The following is an 8,663-nucleotide window of genomic DNA, read 5'->3' as shown; positions in this document are numbered from 1 at the left end:
TAGCTGTTGACAGATGAAAAGTCAACTTTCTTCACAAGCATTATTTCTGGTAGATGCCCATGCACCAGTGGATGGGCCTATACTCATGTACAAATGAGTGTGCGGCTATAGTTAGATTTAATGGCTTATAAAGAGAAATAAAGTAGGGTATATGAAATTTGGGTGGGGGCCTGAGGGAAATCTGGAACAAATTAGAGTGTAGGCAGGGTAAAATAATATCAAATTATTATACGTAAATGATGAAATGTGAAAGAATAGAAAAAATAAGTGTATAAATGATGGCACATGCCTTTAATCTAAGCATTTGAGAATCAGATGCAGCCAGATCTCTGTGACCCTGTGAGTCTGAGGCCTGGTTTACAGAACTAGTTCCAGGTCAGGCAAGACTACATAAGGAAACCCAGTCTCATAAAAAGAAGTGTGTGTGTGTGTGTGTGTGTGTGTGTGTGTGTGTGTGTGTGTGTGTGTAGAGAGAGGGGCATATTTCTTGGCTCAAGGCATATAGTAGAGTGATCATCTGACATACTGGTCTCCAAGTGTCTGACTGTAATAAAGCATGCACAGATAAACTCTGTCTCTCAGAATATGTCAACATTTATATTGCCTAATACTTTATTTTCTTGTGTTGATATGATTCTTGTTAAAATATTATTAAACAACTTTTAGTAATTAAAACAACTTTCCTTACTAGTTCACACCTTTTTTTGTTTAAAATTTGAATAAAATCACTAGAAAATTGCTTCCTACATAGACCTATGTTCTGTAACTAAATTTTAATTTTAATTCTTTTCAGCCAAGAATTTCTAGGAGTATGAAGAAGATTTTATCAAAAGGACAGCACAATAATCAAGTTTTGCTAGGTAGGTTTGAATTTCTTTTAGACTTTTTATTTAAAAATTTTAATTTTATTTTTAATTGTGTGTGTGTGTGTGTGTGTGTGTGCGCGCGCGCGCGCATGCACATGTATGGTTTGTGTACATTATTCAAGTGCCCCAGGAGCCAAAAAGGAGATGAGCTCATGTGCATTTCATCCATAGTGAAGATATGTCTTTGGCTAGTATATAAATTTTAAATTTGTTACTTTTGTTTCATGGTCGTTTTTAGATGTGTACATGAACATTGCATACTCACTAGATGGCATGCTCCAAACAAAGCAGCACCAAATCAATTTACCAAGTCATGTCAATTTGAATATTTTCTGACTTAACATCTTTTGGGTTTAAATGGTATGGACATTTAGCATCTGGCCAGTCCTTGTTTGGAGATATTGTTACATAATGAAACACATTCATGTCATAAAATATTGTTGAATTAATTCCCTTATTATATTTTTCTGCCTTCTCTCTCATCATATCTATTTACTCTAAGACTTTTTATAATTTTTTATTTAAATTTGAAACAAGCTTGTTCTACATGTCAGTCCAAGTTTCCTCACTCCCATCCTGCCCTGTCCCCCCACCCCACCAAACCCGATCCCATTCCCTTTCTGCTCCCCAGGGAGGGTGAGGCCCTACACGGGGAATCTCCAAAGTCTTTCATATTATTTGGAGCAGGGCCCAGGCCTTCCCCTATGTGTGTAGGCTAAGAAAGTGTCCCTATATGTGGAATGGGCTCCCAAAGTCCACTCATGTGCCAGGGACAAATACTGATCCACTATCAGAAGTCCCATAGACTGTCCAGTCCTCCCAAGTACCACCACATTCAAGGAATCTGGGTCAGTCCTGTGCTGGCTTCCCAGATATCAGACTTGAGTCCATTAGCTCTGCCTTGTTCAGGTCAGCAGTTTCTGTGGGTTTCTCCAGCTTGGTCTTGACCCCTTTGCTCATCACTTGTCCCTGTCTGCAACTAGATTCCAGGACTTTGGCTCAGTGTTTAGCTGTGGGTGTCTGTTTCTGCTTCCATCAGCTAGTGGATGAAGGCTCTAGCATGGCATATAAGGTAGACATCAATCTCATTATCGGGGAAGGGCATTTAAGGTAACCTCTCCACTATTGCTTAGATTGTTAGTTGGGGTCATCCTTGTAGATCTCTGGACATTTCCCTAGTTCCAGATTTCTCTTTAAACCTATAATTACTTCCTCTATGAAGGTACCTCTTTTCCTGCTCTCCTCTATTCTTCCCTGACTCGATCTTCCTGCTCCCTCATGCCCTCCTCTCCCTTACCCTGCTACTCCCAGTTACTTTCCATATCTCCTCCAAACTGTATATGCCCCCTTTCGGCCTCTCATTAGGAATCAAACAGATTTCTAAGGGTAATAATAAAATAAAATTAATTAATATATGATGAGGTAAAACAAAAACTACCATATTAGAATAGGACAAAGCAAATATAGAGAAGGAAAGAAGCCTAAGAGTAGTCACACTAAAGAGATGGACTTTTCATTTCCACTCTTGGGAATTCCATAGAAACACTAAACTTGAAGTCATAATAAATATTCAGAAGACTTGTAGAGTCAAAGGAGAAGAAAAAGGTGCGTAAACAGAACAAATAGCCCTTAATTTTAGCTCTCTCTTTATATAATTCCCTTTTGCCTCCCTCTTTCTTTCGGCTCTCCACTTGATTATCCTGTTCTAGCCATTTACCCTCCATCCACCGTTTTCCATTCTATTCCCCCTTCCTTAAGGAGAGCTAGCTGTCAGCCTTAGTACTTTATAGCTGTCCTTTATGGTTCTGTGGATTGTAGCTGGTTATGTTTCTTTGTTTTACCTAGAACCCGCAAATTTCATCTTTTTAATGACTGAGTAGTTGTCTATTGTTTACATGTATCCTATTTTCTTTATCTATAAATCTGTTGAGGGATACCTATGTTGTTTGCAACTTTTGTCTATTGTGAATAGAGGGACAATGAGCATGTTTGGGCAAGTGTCTTTGTGACAGGATGAAGTATCCTTGCAGGACAGCTAAAGTTAAGGACCATTTTAGGGATAACATATTACAGTAGAAGATACATACATACATAAATACATACATACATACATATATACATATATAATTCATAACATAATCATCAAATAATGATGGAAGAATGGCCCCAGCTGGCCATTTCTTGTCACCAAATAAAATGTTACATTTAATTGAGATTTTATCCAAAAGGGTCCCGTGGGAATCACCTAAAATCTCACACCGTTGTAAGTATGGAGAAAGTGGACATCCTTGTCATGTTACTGATTTTAGTGGAATTGCTTTGAATTTATCTCCATTTAAATCGATGTTGACTATGGAATTACATTACTTTTTTTTATTATGTCCATTCATTGAAGTGCCCCTTACAACCCTAATCTTTATTATTATGAATGGGAATGGATGTTGAATTTTGTCTACATTCAATGAGATGATTATGTAGTTTTTGTCTTTACAGCTTATTTATATAGTGGATTATTTTTTATAAATTTATGTATGTTGAACTACCTATTAATCTCTGGGGGAAAAGCCTACTTGATTATGGTTGATGAGTGGATGATGTTCTTGATGTGCTCTTAGAGTCTGTTTACGTGTGTGTGTGTGTGTGTGTATATATATCTTTTCTAGAGAATTTTTGCATCTCTATTCATAAGGGAAATTGGTCTGTAATTCTCTTTGTTGAGTATGTGATTTTGGTGTCAGAGTAACTGTTGCTATATAAAACAAATTGGAGAATGTTCTTTGTGTTTCTATTTTATGGAATAGTTTGAGATGGACTTTTCCTTGAAAGTCTGGTAAATTTCTACTCTAAAACCATCTGTCCCTGGCATATACTTGGATGGGAGACTTTTAATAACTGCTTCTGTTTTACTAAGGATCATAAGTCTGTTTAGGTTTCTTATCTGATCTTAAGTTTGATAAGTGGTACATATCTAGAATATTATCTATTTCTTTAAGATATTCCTATATGTTGGAACAGGTTTTTAAAGTGTGCCCTTATGGTTCTCTAGATTTCCTTGTCTGTTTTTACGTACCAGTTTTTATTTCTAATTCTTTGTCTGCTTTAATTAATTTAGGTAGAGTTTGTCAATCTTATTGATTTTCTGAAATAACTAAATCTTAGTTTTGTTGATTCTTTGTTTCTATAACTAGATTACTTTTGATGTCATGTGTTATTTTCTGAAGCTATTTGTTACAAAATATGGATAGTTTCATGGATTTTCGCCCTTGCAGGAGTGGTGTGTGTGTGTGTGTGTGTGTGTGTGTGTGTGTGTGTGTGTGTGCTAGTACCTATTCCTGGAGACCAGAAGAGACTATCAGATCTCCTGGGGCGGGAATTGCAGGCAGTTGTGAGCTGCCTGAGGTAGGGGATGGAAATTAAAATCAGGTCCTCTGGAAGACCTGCAGTCACAATGAACTATTGAGTCAACTCTACAGCCCCTATAGCAATTTTTAAATGTCACTGAAACTTTGTGTTTCCCAGAGAGATTTATAACTATGCCTCAGAATGACTGTAACTTTAAAGCTGATTTTTATTTTCCTTTGAAATTACAAAGGCCCATCTTTATATTATATATCAGTACTTGATACAAGATAATATATATCTCTCAGTTCAATGTGTTTTTGCAGATGTTTTTATGTTGCTATATTTTATTTTTCTCTGTATATCAATATGAAATCCATTTTAATGAAAAAACATATACAGCTTTTGATAATTTTTAAGCATGTACTTTCCACATTTCATTTTTTTTTCTTAATACAAGTTACAGTAAGTGCAACTTTATCTGTGTTTCTAGCCTCATACATGACCTCTGTCCTAAATCAAGTATGATTGAGTATGAAAAAAACCTGCATATTTTTTGCAGTGACAGAAGAGACTAACAGCATTTGTGAGCAAGATGTATAATTTTGCCAGTTTTCGTGGTTTCTTGAAAACATGTTATACACACAAACACATTAGAATGTTTTGTTTTCACTGAAAATCAATCTGTTACCATCAATTTGAGAATCATCTGTTGAGTGAAAAACATCTTTTAATATGATAAAATTGCCCTTACATTTTCCTCAAAACATGTCTGTAGAACAGAGGCAGACTCAGTTATACAGCAAACAGTACTCTCCATTAAAACCCTCCCGCCGCTGGCACAGTAAACAGGATATTCAGACAGTGTGAAAATGGGAAGCTTTTGAAACAGTCCTGTCAAATTCTGTCAACCAAACGAAATAGAGGGTTCGATTCTCCTAGTGAAGTGTTAAATCATACCAGTTCTTCTTGGTAGTATAAACATATTACATTAATGGTGCAATATATAAAATATAACAGGAATGTGTACCCACTTTGGCATTTATTTTTACACAAACTATATAGGCAGAAGTTATATACATGAAGCAGGACTCAAAGTCCATTACTTGAAGACATTTTATAATTTACTATATATATATATATATATATATATATATATATATATATATATATATTGTTCCATGTGTAATAATTTATGCTATCTTTGGATGAAGATTACAAAAGCAGTCAATATCTTCTTGTCACTGTCAGATAAAGTAAGTCTCAATTAGTAAGTAATATATCCAGCCCAGGGTGACCACATGAGCTTTAGACAGAACTCAGAATTGCAGCTGCCAACTTTGCTCCATTTGGACTGGAATCAGGGTAATTTTGAAGATAAGAAGTGTTATTGATGTATTACTCTCATCCTCAGTTGACTCTGTGTACGTTAGAAATATAGGTACTCCCATTGGTAGAGAAAGGGGAAAGATATTTCCTGCTTGGTGGATATTATAGACTTATATTAAGAAATTTCAAACTAAGAGTTAATTGATTACTAACTTACATTTATGGTATTGTGATATTAGAGCAATCGAGCCCTTAGCTGCAGATCTCAAACATGAAGATCATATGAGTTGTATGAGGACACAACTTCCACAGATGTGAATTACACAGGATTCTTCAGTCTGCTTTTTAGCAAAAATCTTCCACCTAAAAGTATTTCAATGTGTGTATATCTGTATGTACACATGCATACACGAGTGCACTCCATTCTGTAAATGTACTACATTTTCTTTATCCATTCTTTGGTTGAGGGGCATCTAGACTGCTTCCAGGTTCTGGCTGGTATAAATAATACTGCTGTGAACATAGTTGAACAGATGCCCTTGTGGTGTGACTGACTGTCCATCCTTCGGACATATGGCTAAAATGAGAATTGCTGGATCTTGAAGTAGATCAATCCCCATCTTCCTGAGAAACCCACATACTGACTCCACAGTGGCTGTACAGGCTTGCACTCCCACCAGCAGTGGAGGAGTGTTCCCCATTCATCGCATCCTCTCCAGCACAAGCTGTCATTGGTGTTTTTGATTTTAGCCTTCCTGACAGGAGTAAGATGGTATCTCCTAGTAGTTCGATTTGCATTTTCCTGGTGGCTAAGGATATTGAGCAATTTATTAAGTGCCTTTCAGCCATTTGAGATTCCTCTGTTGAGTATTCTCTACTTATATCGGTACCCCATTTTTTAATTGGTTTATTTGGTGTTTTGGTGACTAGCATCTTGAGTTCTTTGTGTATATTGAAGATCAGCCCTCAGTCAGATGTGGGATTGGTAAAGATGTTTTCCCATTCTGTGGGCTGCAGTTTGTCTTGCTGACTGTGTCCTTTGCCTTATAGAAGCTTCTCAGTTTCAGGAGGTCCCATTTATTAATAGTCAAAATCATTGTCTGTGCTACTGATGGTATGTTCAGGAGTATTGGTATTAGACCTTCTTTGAATTTCTGATAGAATTCTGCACTACATCTGGCCCTGGGCTCTTTTTGGTTGGGAGACTTTTGATGACTGTTTCTATCTCATTGGGCGTTATATGTCCATTTAAGTTGCTTATCTGTTCTTGATTTAATTTTGGTATGTGATACTTATCCAGAAAATTGACCATTTTCTTTAAATTTTCCAATTTTGTCAAGTACAGGTTTTCAAGGTGTGACCTAATGATTTTCTGAATTTCCTCAGGTCCATTTTTATGTACCACTTTACATTTCTGATTTTGTTAATTTGGATATTTTCTCTCTGCTTTGGTTAGTTTGGATAAATATTTGTATACCTTGTTAATTTTCTCAAAGAACCAACTCTTTGTTTCATTGATTCTTTGTTTTATTGTTGCTACTATTTTATTTGTTTCAGATCTCAATTTGATTATTTGCTGGCAGCTATTCCTGGGTGAATTTTCTTCTTTTTGTTCTAGAGCTTTCAGGTGTTCTGTTAAGTCACTAGTATGAATATCATCCAATTTCTTTATGTAGGCACTTAAATCTATGAACTTTCCTTTTAGCATTTCTTTCAAAGTATCTCATAAGTTTCAGTATGTTGTGCCTTCATTTTCATTGAATTTTAGAAAGTCTTTAATTTCTTTTTTTATTTCTTCCTGGACCCAAGGGTGATTCACACACTAGAAGTAGAATGGTCATTGTCAAACTTATTTTACAAGGTTACAATTACCTTGGTGCCCAAACCACATAAAGCCATGATTAAAAAAGAGAACCACAGACAACATATCTTCCTCATAAACATTGATTCAAAAATACTCAATAAAATACTGGCAAATCAAATTCAAGAACACATCAGAAAATTCATCCACCATGACATAAGTAGGTTTTATCCCAGAGATGCAGGAATGATTCAACATATGAAAATCCATCAATGTAATCCACATATAAACAAACTGAAAAAGAAAAACCACATGATCAGAAAAAAAAAAATCACCCATTATGATCAATTAGGCTTCTTGCTGGAGGGATGGTTCACCAGCTGGAGGGATGGTTCACCAGAGGAAAATCTGTCAATGTAATCCTCCATATAAACAAACTGAAAAAGACAAAGCACATGATCATCTCATTCCATGCTGAAAAAGCTTTCAACAAAAACCAATATCCCTTCATACTAAAGGTCTGGGAGAGATCAGGGATAAAAGGAACAAGCCTAAAAAGGATAAAGACAAGATACAGTAAGCCAACAGCCATTAACGCACGAAATGGGGAGAAACTCAATGTGATTCCTCTAAAGTCAGGAACAAGACAAGGCTGTCCATTCTCTCCATATCTATTCAATATTATACTTAAAGTTCTATCTAGAGTAATAAGACAACAAAAGGAGATCAAGGGATACAAACTGGAAAAAAAGAAGTCAAACTTTCAGTATTTGCAGATGATATGATATTATCACAAAAATGACCTGAAAAACTCTACCAGGGAACTCCTACAACTGATAAACACCTTCAGTTAAATAGCAGGATGCAAGATTAACAACAACAAGGAAATCGGTATCCTTCCTATCTATAGATGATTAATAGGCTGAGAAAGAATTCCGAGAATTCACAATAGCCACAAACAATATAAAAAATATATTGGGGTAACTCTGACAAAACAAGTGAAAGACCTGTGTGACAAGAACTTTATATCTTTAAAGAAAGAAATTAAAGAAGTTATCAAGAAATGGAAAGATTTGGGCTATTGGATAGGTGGCATCAACACAGTAAATATGGCAATCTTACCAAAAGTAATTTGCAGATTCATTGCGAGCTACATCAAAAATCCAGCACAATTCTTCACAGGCCTTGAAAGAACAATATTTAACTTTATATGGAAAAACTAAAAGCCCAGGATAGCCCAAACAATTCTGTACAATGAAAGAACTTTGAGACGCATGCCCATCTCTGACTTCAAGCTCTATTTTAGAGTTAGAGCAATGAAGACAACT

This window comes from Phodopus roborovskii, unplaced genomic scaffold (assembly GCF_943737965.1).
Source record: "Phodopus roborovskii unplaced genomic scaffold, PHOROB, whole genome shotgun sequence".
Lineage (NCBI taxonomy): Eukaryota > Metazoa > Chordata > Mammalia > Rodentia > Cricetidae > Phodopus > Phodopus roborovskii.
The sequence above is the reverse complement of the archived record's forward strand: the minus strand, read 5'-3'. Positions refer to the sequence as shown.